Here is a 17,617-nt window from a genome sequence, read left to right as displayed (position 1 = left end):
AGTTTCATCATCTGCAAAACGGGGGAGATTATTACATCTGTCTCACAGGGCTGATGTGAAGTTAAGTGAGTTAATACATAAGAAGTGTTAAAAAGAGTGCCCAGGAATGGATAAAGAAGATGTGGTACATGTATATACAATGGAACATTCAGTTCAGTTCAGTACTCAGTTGTGTCCGACTCTTTGAGACTCCATGAATCGTAGCACACTAGGCCTCCCTGTCCATCACCAGCTCCAGAAGTTTACCCAAACTCATGTCTATTGAGTCAGTGATGCCATCCAGTCATCTCATCCTCTGTCGTTCCCTTCTCCTGCCCCCAATCCCTCCCAGCATCAGGGTCTTTTCCAATGAGTCAACTCTTCGCATGAGGTGGCCAAAGTATTGGAGTTTCAGCCTCAGCATCAGTCCTTCCAATGAACACCCAGGACTAATCTCCTTTAGGATGGACTGGTTGGATCTCCTTGCAGTCCAAGGGACTCTCAAGAGTCTTCTCCAACACCACAATTACTCATCCATAAAAAGGAACAAAATTGGGCCATTTGTGGAGATGTGGATGGACATAGAGACTGTCATACAGAGTGAAATAAGTCAGAAAGAGAAAAGCAAATATGGTATATCAATGCATATATGTGAAACCTAGAAAAATGGTATAGATGATCTTATCTGCAAAGCAGAAACAGAGACAGATGTAGAGAACACGGATACCAAGGGGGAAACACAGGATGGAATGAATTGGGACATTGAGATGGACACATATGCTACTGATACTATGTATAAAATAGATAGGGCTTCCCAGGTGGTGCTAGTGAACCCACCTGGCAATGCTAGTAGATGTAAGAGACCTGGGCTCGATCCCTGGGTCAGGAAAATCCCCTGGAGGAGGGCATGGCAACCACTCCAGTATTTTTGCCTGGAGAATTCCATGGACAGAGGAGCCTGGCAGGCTATAGTCCATAGGGTCGCAGAGAGTCAGATACAACTGAAGCGACTTAGCACACACACATGCATAACATTGGTAACTAAGGAGAACCTACTGTGTAACACAGAGAATGGTGGTGACCTAAATGGGAAGGGATATACGTATACATATAGCTGATTCACTTTGCTGTATAGTAGAAACAACACTGTAAAGCAACTATATGCCAATAAAAATTAATTTTAAAAAAGAGTGCCCAGTTCATGGTAAATCCTCCATGAGTGTCTGCTCTTCTTAAGAATGTCTGAAAAGACCACTGGTCACCGGGAAGGGTCTTGCAACTGATCAGAACAACATTTTAGTTTGAATGAGCTCATCGTTTTCCTAGGTCTAAGGTTAGGAGGGGTTACCTACCAGACCAAGGAGAACAATAAACCTACTCGTGCCAAAAGCCAGGGCGAGCAACCAGAAATAAGGAGGGAAGGAAAAGGGAACAAAGTGCAGGGCCCCAAATCAATCTTGCTGGTTGCAAAATTCTGTCGGTATCTCCAGGTTAGATAAAACCACAGCATATTCAATGCATGATACCTGTGATCTAATAAAAGCGGCAGGAACTGATTCTGCTGAGTTGTCCTAGGCTGTTCTGTTTTTGTTTCTTCCTCCCTGATTTGCCTGCTATTGAGCTCTGGGGTAATCTTGTTACATCCGATGTAATCACCACAGGCGGGTTTGTGTCCCGGGGCCAGAGTCACGAAGTTCCCCCAGAGTCACCTGTAAAGAGCCTGAGAGGAGGCCCCCTCCCTGTGGCCACCCCCGGGGCTGTGTCCTTTGCAGAGTTTTGGATGATTCATTCTCGGGAGGGAGGTTAGCCACCAGATTTATTGTCTGTCTGAACAGGCTATGTGCAGCGTGACCAAAATGAAAAGGGAAAAAACAGCGTTGTCTCAGCAAAATCTGCTGAATCAGAATTAACAAGAAAATCTTGTAACTAATGATCAGAGATTAAAATGTACTCGGGAGCTGCGGTGTTTAAGTGAATAGCAGGGCTGCAGGGTGAGAATGTGCAGGATAATGGGACTTGGAGTGGCTTCTGTTCTGCGGTGGGAGACTGTTCACAAGCTAATCAAACTAGGAAGGGGGCTGGTTCCCCAACAACCTGGGGTACCATCCCTGGACAGGATGGCCTTCTGCCCTCGCCCCAGCCCTCTCCTTCTATCAAAGGGGCCTCCCCTTTCTAAATATGCCTTGGTTTACAGTCTATGGCCGATTGGATTCTCATGACAACCTCGAGGGACAGGGGAAATAGCATAATCTGACATCTTGCCATTGTACAGAGATGTATACTGAGGTGCAGAGAGGTTATGCCAGGAAGTGGCAGGGCCTGACCTAGGATTCAGGTTTTCAAATTACTGCAATTCCTGCACAAAGGCATCCTGGTAAACACATAAATAATCTCCTCGAGTTTAACTTTTCTGCAAATCTAAGATTTTCATGGATTGTGCACTTATAGGGCCACTCATGCTAGCAAATATTGGTGTCTGAAGTGCAAAAGTGGGATTGTTTTCCATATTTTAAATGATAAAAATTGCTTTCATTAGAACAAAAGTTAAATCTTTTCTTGCTTGCCTAACTCTCAAAGCACTTAGTAAGTTTCCCAAAGTCATTCAGATCTGGGGCTGCATCGAACCATGAATGTTTTTAGTCTCCGGGTAAATGTCTCAGAAAGCTACGGGGAATGAAAAAGGGTGTAGAGTGAACCGGGCTTTCAGACAACTCTCAGGGCCGCCGAATTACCAAGATCACCATTAGCCACAGTTCACCTACCAGAATAATGGACGCCCTCGAGGGAGGAGCCTGCCTGCAGGTCTACAAGCTGAGGGGGTGGCGGGCAGGGGGAGACAGTGTGATTTGATTTGAGTTTTATTTGCAAAAGTCTCCCTGGGAAGACGGAGAGGAGGCTGCTGCTCCCAGAGGGGAGAGCTGCTTTCTTTAATTACAGGGAAGCAGCAGGAGCAAACTGCAAGGAGAAAAGAAATCAGTCGGCAGACTGGGCTGCCAGTTCTCCTCTTAGCACTTGGTATTCTTGGGGTCTGGAAGAACATTTCTCCTCTGTGCCTCATTTCCTACACTTCTAAAATGGGGATGGGGTCTTCCCTGGTGGTCCAGGGGCCAAGACTCCACGTTCCCAATGCAGAGGGGTCAGATTTGATCCCTGGTTGGGAAACTAAACCCCACATGCCGCAACTAAGACCCAGCACAGCCCAGCCAAATAAATAATTAAAAGAAAACATTAAAAATAAATAAGTAAAATAGGGACAACCACACCTCTCTTGTAGGGTTGTCAAAAGTCTCAAATAATATACATAAATTATACATATATATACACATACACAGATATGCAGTGCTTATCATAGACATTCATTGGTAATATATATATATTGGTAATATATATGATTATCAGCAGGAATAGTGGTAGTAGTAGTACTTGTAATAGCAGGAGACATTTGACAAGAATATCCTAGACTTGACTTCACTCTCCTCTACTGAATATGCAAAAGTATTCATCCACTAAAGGTCCAACTGAAACCCCATTTCAGTGTGATGCCTCCCTGAGATGCCAGCCTAAGGCCACCACTTCCTCTTCAGTGCTCTTTGTCTGCAGTGTTCATTAAACCAAATGGCATAATACCCAGTAGCATCCTTTCTAGTTACAGGACCCAGAGCTCAGGCAGATCCAGGTGGGCCAGGGCAGAGTGAGCAAGATACCAGACTTGGGTGTACAGAGAGTGGTGGTGGATGACAGGAAGGGAGGAAATGAGCTCTGGAAAGGGCAAATCAGCCCTCCTGAGTCCAGGAGGCCAGTGTGAGGATGGAGAACAGCCAGGTGGGAGGACCATAGCTGAAGAGGGATGCAGAGTTTAAGGTCTGGGGTTTAGGCTCTGACCAGCCAGGGCAGTGGGTTGGTAGAGGTTGGAATAGGCAGGTAGTTTGACTTAGGGACATGTGATCCAGGGACCCCACAGCTCCAAATTCAGGCATTCCTCGGGTAGGGCAAGGGTGTGCAGACCCCGTCAACCAGGTGGGCCCCAGAATCGCTTTGGAGGTTTTCTCAAAATACAGATTTTCAGGCTCCAGAGCCGGGGAGATTCTGATGGAGTAAATCGGACACGCTGTCAGAAGAGACGATGGGCCCTCCTGCTCTGTGAGTGCGTGAGCTTACCCGGTGATGACTAAATAAGCCCTCTTCACAGCAATGACCTTGAAACTCAAACGCTTGATGAAGGTTTACCAAGAGGCAGGAGGACTTCAAGGCATGTGGACCAGATGCTCAGAAAGTGAGCGTGACGAGCCCACAAATACTTAATGAAGAACATTTTTAAAAAAGAAGGGTTCCAAGAAACCAGGGTAAAATTACATAAAGAGAAAAAGGAAAACAGTCATTTCCTGAAGAAAGCTCTATGAAGAAATACCACCACTGGGATCCCAGGTTCTCTCTACGGGACAGTACATCAGACATCCCCCTTCAAACAGACCCATAAAGAGTGACAATGTTTGTATGAGAGCACAGTATGAATCAGGAAGTACTGAAGCATATATCCTGTTGGTTGGATCCATTTCCAGGCATTATAATTTCCTCCTTGTGAGAAGAGGAGGCTCAGGCTCTAAGCTAAGGCCTGGCCCCTCAGAGACTGGGGATGAGGGCAGGACCACTGGGAGGACAATAGGGTCAAGGTGCAACAGGTAACCAAACCTATTTATTTCTTCTCCTTCGTAAACATGCTCTCTGAAATGTGGCAGCTCTATTCCCTTGCCTTACTTCCAGAAAGCCAAGCCTGGCATAAATCTCCCAGGTAGGAAACCAATAGACTATTTTCTAGAGAAAATATTAAGAGTCAAGAGCAAACACCTACTGATTTTGACAACTGGGAGCCCCGCCCCCCAATGAAAAGGCCAAATCACCCTTGATTACCCTATGGTTCAGCCCAGCAGGTGGCATGCCCTGGCCACAGATACAGAATTACCAGCTGTTTTAGTCTCTCATTCTTAAATATACTGTTACATCTATAGACTGCTGGAAACTTGATGAAAATCCTCCAACCTGAATGACAAAGCAAATAAATCCAAAGAAAAATAGATAATTCCATGCGAGGGTACAAAAGAGAAGGAGACCATCTAATAATCAAAGGGATAGTATAGAGAAATCTCTAGAAACATAGGATATAACAGTCTCCAAGCTGATGTTTGAAATTTTAGAAGATGATCCAAGGGCTTCCAAGGGTGAAATAAACTACAGACAATGGCTGCGTGGATGTCAGTGGATGCTCAGGAGCAGTGTGGGGAGCTGGGAGGCAAGGAGACACTTTGCCATGTGTCTCTTGCCTTTCCGAGTGTCTGATGAGAGAGGCCCCAGCTGCCCTCTGTTTTGGATGCACTACCTTTCCAAGCATATTTGAAGAGTGAAGAGCTTTGGAAGATATAGTGTTTCTGTCCAGAGCAAAAGGCAGGACACCCATTATAAAAGATTTGGATTCCCTAAGCTCAGGGTTCCTCTCTTGTAGCACAACCACTGCCTGTGTGAGCAGGGGTCTTTTGGTCCTCTTTGTGCCCCCTATGAGAACTGGGGTTAGGAGAGTAGGTGCAAAACCAGCTGATATTCTGGCTTCTCTCACTGCTGTGAGTAATATGCTGTCCTGGTGAAACTGACAGCCAGCTGCTACCTTGCAAGGAGTGTAAAACTTGACCCTTCACAGTTCTGGACAGCGATGCCTTCAAAATTTGTAAGGAAAATAACTTTCATCTTAGGTTTGCATACAAAAACAAAGTAGAAAACAATTGTGAAGTAGAATAAAGACTTTTTCCAACTAAAAAGTATGCGTGTACAAACTCAAAATAAAAAAATACAATGCGCCCATTCTTAGGAATGTACTCTATGATGCTGTCCAGTAAAAAAAAATAAAATGGAGAAAATTAAGAAATAAGAAGATATATGACTCAGGAAAGAGGGGAACCAAAATTAGAGGCTGGAGAAAAAAGTTCCCAGCATGTCTGCTAAGCAGCATGCAATGAAATCAACGTTGGAACATTTGCACAGAGGGCTTCTAAGTGAAGACTCTTAAGGAAAACAAAGCAAAAGAAAACAAAATCAAAAAAGAAAACAAGGAAATGAGGATTTGTTTGAAATTATGAAAGTATTACTATGACATATAGAAAAAATTGAGGAAAGGGTGAAAATTCACAGAAAACCAGGTAAACTAACAACAAATGAAGCAATTATTAATTCTAGGCAAACAAGAGATTGTATGAGAAAGGAGTTTGGTTGCATTTCACCATTTGGCTCAGTGTGTCAGGGCTGATTATTGATCTTTGCCAAAAATTATTTTATAAAATATGTCAGAGGGATAAAAGGAGAGAAATGCAGGCAGCAGTGTGGAAAAATGAAATCCTTATCTACCATGGCCCAAAGTCAATAGATAATGTCTAAAACTGGTATTTCAAGAAGTAGCAGGATAATTTCAAATGACAGAGGTAAATGCCAGGGGAAAGCCCTGGAAACATGAGGCATGGTCTCTCTGAGGGGAGGGAGTGTGTATAGAATGGGGGGTTTCTGTATGTAAACATTACTTGAAGTATTACTTTGATAAAAATTAATTAACAACTATAAATTTGAGTTTTACAAAACGACATAGACAGCTGGCCCAGCCTGTCAGTGGGCTGGACCTTTTTTCAGCCCAACTAGTCATCCCATCGCAGCTTTCCTCATCATGAACAAAAATGACAATTTTTAAAATGTGCTATATTTTGAACTCCTTAGTTACACTATATACAATATCGTGTTGTGTCCAACTCTTTGCGACCCCATGGACTGTACAGTCCATGGAATTCTCCAGGGCAGAATACTGGAGTGGGTAGCCTTTCCCTTCTCCAGGGGATCTTCCCAACCCAGGGATCAAACCCAGGTCTCCTGCATTGTAGGCAGATTCTTTACCAGCTGAGCCACAAGGGAAGCCCATATACAATATCAGTTTCATGTTTTTCTTGATTAGATTTTTGGGAAAAAAAGGAAAGAGAACAGGGGGCTGGGATCTGGAGTTGAAAGAGGTGGGTCCAGCCTTGCCTGTCCACCCCCTCCCTCCTTACTTGCCGCGTGTCCTTGGGGAAGGTACTGCACTGCTCTGAAACACAGTTTCCTGCTCTGCAAACAGAGGCAAACGTCCCCCTCCTCACAAGGTGGTTACAGGCGTGCCTACATAAGTACTAGGTCGCTTCAGTTGTGTCCAACTCTGTGCAACACTACGGACCATAGCCCTCCAGGCTACCCTGTCCATGGGGATTCTCCAGGCAAGAATACTGCAGTGGGTTGCCATGCTCTCCTCCAGGGGATCTTCCCGACCCAGGGATTGAACCCACATCTCATGTCTCCTGCACTGGCAGGTGGGTTCTTTACCACTAGCGCCACCTGGGAAGCCTGGCTACAGGTGGGGAAGGGCATTTCACTTCACCCCAGCCTCAGCAAACCCTGACTTCTTGCACAAAGTAGGCACTACTGAGTATTGATTTGATTTGAGCAAATTGAGTGATTTCTGAAGGCATTTAAAAATAGAAGCAAATGGCTGCTATGATTTGGGGACAGGCCTGCCAAGAAGCTGGAGTTGGATTAGAAATGCTCTTTCAAAGTTCTTTTGTGCTCACTATGCTAGATTTTTCTTTCCTTCTGCCATGAGAATACACGATGCAAGGCAATGCAGTTGGGCTGTTGCAATTAGACTGGGTAGAGAAGAGGCACCAGTAATTGCACCATTTCCCCAGGAGTGACTTGGTTTCATACTGGAGAATTCAGGTTTGGCCTCGCCAATTCCCAGCCGATGCTTCCACATGGGAGTTTCTGGTTCTAGAATCTGAACTATGTCCTGTGGTTGGAACACGACTGCTGGTACCCACCTTGGCCTTCCTACAGGTTCCCCTTCCCAGGCATCACTTCACAGTCAGCCATTACCCTGAAGCTGAGTCGGTCTGGATGTCCCAAAGCCACCTGCAGTGGGGAGGGAGGTCAGTAGTCACCCCTCTGGGCTCTTGGCCTACTGCCCTGCCATTCTAGAAGGGCCAGTCCTGCTCAAGGCTGAATAGTCCTCAAGACCTCGGAGCTCCTGGAGACAGTTCTGAGTGTTCCAAAGCCCCTTCTGAGTCTGTATTGTCAGTCCGCAGGGCCTCAGGGCAGAGGCCCCTGAGTATCCCTCAGAGGTTTTCATCTGCCTCATGATCCAACTAGAGCCTGTCGGTGCTGCTGACGTTGCAAGGGCCTGTTCTGGACAGAAACATGTCTATGATGCTGGCCTGACTGGTGGGATACGGGACTAAACCAGGGAGCAGCTTCACATGGAAGGTCTAGTTTGGTCCATGCAGGTGGTTCAATTCAACACATACCCTGGGAGGAGCATCCAAACAAATGGGGGTGAGGGGCCAGGTACCCGTGCAGGCCATGGAGTAAGTGTTGCATCAGCTGTGCAGGTGCTGTTCCCACAGGAGGACCTGGAGACACAGAGCCTTCCATGGGGACAAAAGGTATCATGGGGACGCAGAGGAGATACCTAGTCTCCCCGAGTCCTTCCTGCTGGAGGGTCCACAAAGGTGTTCCTAGGAGATGCCTCAGCCCTCCTTCCATCCCATGTTGTCTTCCAACTTCTCAATGAAGTTCATAAGGATAATGCCCCCCTGCTTCCGTGACTGCTAGGGCTGAGCCAGGGGCTCCAAGACAGTGTGGAGATGCAAACTTGGGTTCCTGGGTCTGTAATCCCACCTTCTCTTCTTCTAGTCCCATTGGCCTCACAACTCAGCCATCCCAGCCTCTGCCAAGCCTTCTCATCCCTTCCTCTGTGCCCCTTGCCTTCAAGGGATCTCTTATAGCCATGGTCACACTGAGTCATGCACCCTTCCCGACCCTCCCCCCAACTCTCTACCCCTGCATCCTCCACTCTCTCTGAAATAAAACTCTGTTCTATCCTTCACTTGTTGTCCTTGAGGGCAAGGTCAGTGGCCAGCTCCTGGCATAGCGCCTGTCTTATGACAGGTGCCCAGTAAATATTTATTGCTTAGTGACTGTCATATGCATTTGGGGGCTGAATGGCTGTGCTTTGAAGGCAGCATGGTCACTGAGAAGAGGCAGACAGCTTTGCCACGTAACATTGGGCAACCTTGACTGGTTATTTCATTTCTGAGCCTCAAGTTCCCCATCTGTAAAAGCAAAGAATAACCTACTTCATGGGATGCTGTCAGCATTCCACAAAATAGTGACTACAGAGCCCATAAGCATATAGTTGGCACATAACTATAGCTTCTTAAGGACTTCCCTGGTAGTCAGTAGCTAAGACTCTGTGCTTTCAGTTCAGGGGGCCTGGGTTTGATCCTTGGTCAGGGAGCTAGCTCCCACATGTCACAACCAAAAAACGATCACACATGCCACAACAAAGAAAAAAAATCCTGCATGCTGTAACTAAGACCTGGGGTAGTCAAATAAATAATAAAAATAATTATAACTCCCTTAACACTAATTCCCTTCACCCATCCTACCTCGTGGAGGATGACTGATAAATGCCTGAATCCGAGGGTCAACATGGCTCACCAGGTGTTAAACATGTAGAACTACTTAGTTTGAAAACAAGTGAGCCCACTAGGGAGTTGTGCACGAGGGACTTCCCTGCATTTGTAGCCTGTTCTTTCTGGTGAGGAAAGGAATGTCTGCTATTCTGTCCCTTTAGTGAGAAGCAGCGTAGTCCTGTGGTTGGAAACCCCGAGCCCTGGAGTGGATTTCTTGGACTTGAATCTCACTTCCCCTGCTTATTAACCTTCTTGGCTCTCACGTCACTCACTTGTAAGACGGAGATAGTAATAGCTGTTATTATATTATGTCACTACTATTATCAGGAGGATTAACTAAGTTAAATTCTTTAAAGCTCTTAGAACAATGCCCAGCACAGAGGAATCGCTGTGCAAGCAGTTGCTATGCTACCAGTCTTCCTTTGTATCTGCAATGTTTTATAATTAAATAATTAAGCCTGGTTATCAGATACTCAATTAAACGTGGGCCCACAAAGGCACTTGCTCAGCAGGCAGAGCAGAATCCATCTGACATCAAGGCCCTTCTCCCGCCTTGCTCTGTCTCCTCTTCCTCCTTCTCCTCCCCTCCCACGCCCACTGCTAGAATCTCCCATAACTGTTGTCTGTTTTCCTTTCTGACCGAGAGTGACATAGCTCAGGCCTCATACTTTCTGTAGGCTACTTCTGGAATCTCCATGAGGCACCCTCTTCACAGAATCTCATCCCCAAACCATCTTACCCCAGCTCTGCCATCTGGCTTCCTCCTCTTCCACCCTGGCCAATGTTACTTCCTCGCTCCAACACCTTCAGTAGCTCACAAGTACTTACCCAGTGAAGTTTAGCATCTTCTGCCTGGCATTGGAAGCCCCCTCTCTGGCCTTAGCTGACACCCCGCTTTCCCTGGCTCTCTGCTCTCTTCCATGTCTTCTATACCAGCAGCTAGCTGACCTGCTCCACATTCTCTGAAAAAAGCCCCATCCTCTCCTGCTTCTGCGCTTTGTTCAGGCTGTTCTTATCACCCAGCACACGTTCCTGAGTCCACCATTTTGAAGTCTCAGGTATGTTTCAAGTTCATATCACATGGGCTCTTTTCTTCCTTTGAATCTCATAGTTCTTTACTGGAACCTTTTTTCAGATGCGACGTTCTGTCTGAACTGCTTTGGGCTCTTAACATCCTACCCCCTTGCTCAGAACTCAGTGTCCCATGAAGCCAGTGTGGTGAGATAGATCAGACCCCACTCCTGGAGCAGGGGACCCCACAGGAAGGCAGGTGGAAGCCCGGGGTACGGAGCACTGGCAGCCACTCTGGACACAGTGTCCAACAGCGTCTGGGGTAACACTAAAACCGAAGGCCACGCCAGGGCCAGGCGGACAAGGGAACAGGGGCAGAGTTCAGGCACGACAGCTGAACTCTCAGGGTAGAATGAAGATTCAAACAGAGGCTTGGAAGCCAAGCTGGAGACATTCCTGGGTGTTGGGGTGTGGCATGACCACCCCGCGGGGGTGGAGGGGGCTTCGGGGGTATGCGCCAGGCTGGGCTTCTTTTACCGTGCCTGCCTCACATGCCCGTCCCTGGTCCTCGTCTGTGACACTACGGGTGCTGTGCACAGCCTGGCCTCCCGCGGAAGCCACGGCACACGTGGGGCCTAGCACACGGGTGACAGAGCCATCAGTGTGCATGTGTGAACCATGAACACACAGGCTGAGGCAGCACCGGGAAAGGCAAATGGTGAACTGCAGGCAACGAACGGCTGAGTCCAGCGAGGGTGGGGGAAGCAGCGGGGGGACGGCCATTCCCTCACTGTCCTGGCCACTCCTCTTGGCTTCCTCCCCTCCTGGCCCATCACCAATTCAGAACCAAAGAGCAAGGTTGTCAAAGGGTTCTCCTGACAACCCCATAGCAGGTCTCAGGCCCCAGTTTGACTTCTAAGTGACTTCTCGAGGGCTGAGGGTCAGCCCTCCCCACTTCCAGGCCCTGCTCTGGAAACTGGTTCTCACAATTAGACCTATGACGACGACAGACACTTTTCAATATAACACGTGTCTGACACCATGCTGAGAGCATCCCACGAGTCACTTCATTTCATCTCACAATAAACATGTATGATAGACCCAACTATTAGCCCGAAGTAGAGAGGAGAAAATTGAGTTCAGAGAAGTTAAGTCATTTGCCTCTAGTCACACAGCTGGGAACTGGAAGAACCAGGATCTGAACCCAAGTCCATGGAACCAGCTACTGTGTTTTAGAGGAGCATGCTGGGCCAAGAAAAAGGGGAGACCAGGGTCAAGGAAGGCTTTTTTTCTTTATGTCAGGGTAGGAGAAACCAGGACACTATTCAGTGGATAGGGAGAGGGTGGCAGAGGTGAAGTCTTAATTGTAGGAGCAAGAAGAGAGGAGGGTCAAGGCACAAGGAGGGGTCGACAAAGACGAGGGGGAGGAGAAGCAAGGGGAGGCGGCGAGCCCTGGGGGAAAGAGGGGGACCTCAAACCCCTCCACTAGCTGAGGAGAAAGTTATGAAAAATAACTGAAAAGTGCAAGGCAGGGCAGGAACTCGGCCCTGGATGGATGGATTCAGTCTCTTGACTGTGGGGCCAGGTCTGCAGGATGGAATGAAAGGCCCAGATGAGCCAGCTGCCTCCCCGCTCTTACACCTCAAGTGTGGTAAACGAGCACAGCTTTGGCAAGAGCTTGGTCTCTCCTGTGATGCCTGTTTAGCCCCTGGCTTTCAGTTCATACAGGGAAGGGAGGGGCCTATTCTTTCCTCCATACTGGAGACGAATGAAGCCCCCTGTTAGTGCTGCCACTTTCTCTTCCAGAGGGAAGGGAGGTGCAGGGCATGCCGACGCCTCAACACCCTGCCTGGCCATCACCAGCAGCAGCCCTTCAGCCCAGCACTGTGGCTGGCCTGGGAGGGCTGCACTCTTGGAGGCTGGAATTTCTCAGGCCATTGAGCGAGCCTTTTGCAGGGGTGCTCCAGGCTCCTCACTGCGCTGGGCAGTGACTTATTGCAGCCTGTTATCTTCAGCAGCAGGTGGAACATCCTGGGCTGTGCTCCTTCCTGTGAGCGAAGCCAGGTAATATCTACTGCCTCCAATGAATAAGGTAACCAGCCCTTTCATAGCACAAAGGATGCAGCTCTCACCCAAGGTTTTTTTTTTTTTTTTCCTTTCTCCTTTCTTTCTTCATTATGTTTGTAATTTTGTTTTATTATTTCCCATTGGAAAGCTGTGAAATGAAAATGATGCAATCTACTGCTGTGAAATAATGTCGTGCTCGAGTCCTTTTCCAATAAGCCCTGAGGTTTGCTCTGTGACGGCTTCATTAAATTAGTCAGCTCCATGGCAAATGGAAAAGCGCCCGGAGCTGGGGATTTTGTTAATCTGAGCTGGGCTGCCTTAGACCACTGGGGAGCTCAGGAGGTTGGCTCTGTGTGCTCGGGGGTGGAGGCTCCCGCCCACCACGGGGGATGTCCCAGAGGCCACCACGTGTGCGCGGCTGCCAGACCTCTCCTGCAACACTTCGCTGTGCTCCTCTGTGTGCCAGACGCTGCCCAGGTGCCATCATGTGCCAAGGGAACAGATAAGTCATGGTCCTGTCTCTAGGAGCAATGTAGGGGGTGGGGAAAGGGAGGAGGCTTATCTCCCATGCAGGTAGACTAGGGTGGAGCTCAGGTAAAAGGTAAGCCTCTCCTTGAAGGCCAGTGGGACCCAGGTTACCAGATGCCAGGTGAATATACCTGAGATGCTTGCAGGGGAGACGTGAGTGCACCCCGCTTACCCTCCCACCACCATCCCCCAGAGTTTATGAGAACAGAGTCTCTCATGCCAGGCTCCACTGCAGTATTAAAGATTTCCATAACTGATAGTTCTTTCCAGTTAGGACTTTCAGTATTAAACTCTGTCATTATGAAGTAAAATATGCACGATCCCTAAATCCATGTGTATTATAACGAGATTTCATTGTTATAAATTTGTCTTCTCAGTCCTTCATTTCTGCCTTTGCTGTCTTTTTAAAACTCTAATGTCTGGTAGCTATAGCCAGGAGGTAATTGGGAAGTGGTACTAAAGAATCACTGGCTTACTCTTTCACTCACTCACAGAAATTTATGGAGTGTCTTCACTAAGATATGGTCCCAGAGCCAGTGGGAAAGACAGTGTTGACGGCTAATTACAGCATTAAGGAATTTTGGTCTGAGCTGACACACAAGCTCCCTGCCACAAACACAAATAAATATTGGATAAAATACAATAAAACAATTTGAAATCACAGCTGCATTTGAGAGGAAGAAAGGAGAAATTCCAGATTCTGAAAATGAATGGGAATTCAAAGTCAGCGTGGTGAATGAGAGCTAAAAGGGAATTGAAGCCAGATACCTATTATAACCAGGGCTGGGGCTTCAGCCCCAGCTTCACCCAAGTGGAGGCACATAGGAAGCTTCATGAGTGGCTGGGGCCAGAGATGAGACTTAGGTACATGCTTTAGAAAGTAAAAGTGTTCATCATTTAGTCATGTCTGACTCTTTGCGACCCCATGGACTGTAGCCTGCCAGGCTCCTGGGTCTGTGGGATTTCCCAGGCAAGAATGCTGGAGTGGGTTGCCATTTCCTTCTGCAAGGGATCTTCCCGACCCAGGGATCGAAGCCAGGTCTCCTGCATTGCAGGCAGATTCTTTACCATCTGAGCCACCAGGGAAGTTTTAGAAGAGCTAAACAAACCCCACCTACCTACTAGTTGGCAGGGAAGCAGGACAACAATTTGGGTAAAGAAAAGATAATCTGCAAAGGATCAAAACCCAAGCTTGTGCCAAGCTTAGATGTGGGGTTCCACATCTTTCAGTGGAAACCACAACAGGAAAAATCAGTGTACAAACTGGTTTGAATTCAATGGAAACCAATAGGGGCAAACTTGACCCTTCCCTGAGGCATACTTCCACAGCCCAGAGGAAACGACGCCCGCTGAGGTGAGCTTACACAGGGAAGTCACACAGCACATAAGAAAAGAAACTGCCAAGAGAGTGAGCCTCAGATTCAATATAGCACCCAGCTTGGCCACCTATGCTGACCCCGGAACTACTGAAAAACTCCCATTTCTGCCCATCTACTCAACACCTTCATCCCTCCAACTCTAATCCAGGTACTAGAGAGTTCCTGAAGCCCCTGCCTCTCTCAAGTTCATAAATGTATAAAATGTATGCATGAATTTCCTTTCAATTCACACACCACACCATTTACTTAGGAGCCCATATTGCTCCCATCTGTCTGCATTAGCCAGATGTGATCCCTGGTGAGGGGTTTCTGCCACACCCAGTCACCTCCTCACCTGGCAGCATAATGAGACTGTTCCAGAGCGGTGACTCTTCAAGCTCAGTTTCAGGTCTCAATCTTGCAAGCCTGGAAAATGTGAAGAGTAGGGGTCTCTTCTGTTTTCATACACTTGTTTCATTAACAAATGTTCACCCACAACCACCAGTGACCCACAAAGTGAGCTCTCCAGGTTCCTGAAATCTGATATTTAAGCTCAATAATCAGGTTGACTGAGGCCTCTAACTAACTCAGCACCTACCTCAAGACCTGGCCTCTGGGCAAAGCTTGGCCACACATGCTCTGCTGTATAATTGCAGGATGCAGGCATCTCAGACTGGGACAGGTTGCCATCCTATCCGGGTTTCATCAGCTTTGTCTTGAATCGGTGGAGCTTTGGAACTGCTGCTAGTCTTGCTTTTAAATCACAAATTACTCTTACTTTGGCTTCATCAGTATCAACTTAGTGAAGAGAGGCTGTTTGGATAACCCCACACAGTCACAGTGATATAGCTATTTATAAGCAGCTATCTGCATCAGTTTTTAAATTCTGCTTTCCACTAAGGAGGCCTTATGATGCACACCCTGCAGCTTAAATATGAACCTTTGGTATCTCCATTAGCAGATTACTCCCCAGCTCCTCCACAGTCTTTGTTATCATCCTGGAGTCTTTCACTAGGAAGAGGAAAGTAACCCAGAGACTAAGCTTTTCTGCTACATCAAAGCAGCGGAGATTTTAAAAAAATGTTTGCTCCTCTGAGATTTGATTCAGTTCAGTCACTCAGTCTTGTCCGACTCTTTGCAACCCCATGGACTGCAGCAGACCAGGTTTCCCTGTCCATCACCAATTCCCAGAGCTTACTCAAACTCATGTCCATTGAGTCGGTGATGCCATCCAACCATCTCAGCCTCTGTCATCCCTGTCTCCATCCGCCTTCAGTATTTTCCAGCATCAGGATCTTTTCCAATGAGTCAGCTCTTCACATCAGGTGGCCAAAGTATTGGAGCTACAGCTTCAGCATCAGTCCTTCCAATGAATATTCAGGACTGATTTCCCTTAGGATGGACTGGTTGGATCTCCTTGCAGTCCAAGGGACTCTCAAGGGTCTTCTCCAACACAACAGTTCAAAAGCATCAATTCTTTGGCGCTCAGCTTTCTTCATAGTCCAACTCTCACATCCATACATGACTACTGGAAAAACCATAGCCTTGACTAGATGGACCTTTGTCAGCAAAGTCTCTGCTTTTTAATATGCTGTCTAGGTTGGTCAAAACTTTTCTTCCAAGGAGCAAGCGCCTTTTAATTTCATGGCTGCAGTCAACATCTGCAGTGATTTTGGAGCCCCCCCCCCAAAAAAAGTCTGACACTGTTTCCCCTGTTTTCCCATTTATTTCCCATGAAGTGATGGGACCAGATGCCATGATCTTCGTTTACTGAATGTTGAGTTTTAAGCCAACTTTTTCACTCTCCTCTTGCACTTTCATCAAGATGTTCTTTAGTTCTTCTTCATTTTCTGCCATAAGTGTGGTATCATCTGCATATCTGAGATTATTGATATTTCTCCCAGAAATCTTGATTCCAGCTTGTGCTTCATCCAGCCCAGCATTTCTCATGATGTACTCTGCATAGAAGTTAAATAAGCAGGGTGACAATATACAGCCTTAATGTACTCCTTTCCCGATTTGGAACCAGTCTGTTGTTCCATGTCCAGTTCTAATTGTTGCTTCTTGACCCTCATACAGATTTCTCAGGAGGCAGGTCAGGTGGTCTGGTATTCCCACCTCTTGAAGAATTTTCCACAGTTTTTTGTGATCTACACAGTCAGCTTTGGCATAGTCAATAAAGCAGATGTTTTTCTGGAACTCTCTTGCTTTTTCGATGATCCAGTGGATGTTGGCAATCCTCTGGGATAGAGGCCTCCATTTCGGTGTCCCTATGTCCTTGGGTGTTTGAGAGACCTATGGTCACCTACACTGTGACTTCACAGGGTGAGTAAAAAAGTAATGTCACTTGATCTTGGACAAGAAATAATGTTTCCAATCACCATTTAGGAAGACCTTCACAGAGAGCGTGAGGTGTCAGGCCCAGTGCTGGAGCTGAAGCAAGGCACGAGTCAGCTTTCCTGGCACCAGGGAAGTCCCAGATAGCTACAGATATGGAGGGAGACAAGGACTCAGATGAGGACAGCACCAGCTCCCTTAGCTATTCTAGTGTAGAATCTGCTCCCCTGACTTAGGGGAGAGGGCGCTGGTGAAACTATCTGTTCTTCTCTGCAAGCCTGGTTTAAACCCCATGGACACATAGCTTAAGGAGCCAGTGGAACACTTCTTCTATAGATGTCTTTACTGTGGCCTTGTCTCCTTTCCACAGTGGAAAGTGACACAGCCCCATAAAAGAGCCAAATTGTAACTAAACATGGCAAACATAGGAGACAAAGCATAAACAAATCCAGTCACCAGCGGAGATGCTGGGTGTGCACTTTCAGCCCTTCACTTACCTCAGTAACAGATTTTATAATGAGGAGCTTGAACAGCATCGCGGAAGGCTTTCTGGATGAAGGGGAGACAGATACCTGTTTAGTGTATAAGATGGGAGATGGATTCTAAAACAGATCCCAGTGACCCCCACCTCCTGGCACCTGCTCTCTTGTGAGGTCCTCTCCCCTTGAGTGCGGCTGGGCCTATGACTCGCTTCTCTCAAACAGAATGTGGCACAAGTGATGGAAGGTAACTTGTGAGATGAGGCTGGAAAGGGCAGTCACTTCCATCTTGCCAGCACCCTTGCCTTCCTGGCTTGCTTGGCTCCGT

Source organism: Bubalus kerabau, chromosome 11 (genome assembly GCF_029407905.1).
Source record: "Bubalus kerabau isolate K-KA32 ecotype Philippines breed swamp buffalo chromosome 11, PCC_UOA_SB_1v2, whole genome shotgun sequence".
Classification (NCBI taxonomy): Eukaryota; Metazoa; Chordata; class Mammalia; order Artiodactyla; family Bovidae; genus Bubalus; species Bubalus kerabau.
Note: the sequence above shows the minus strand (reverse complement) of the source record.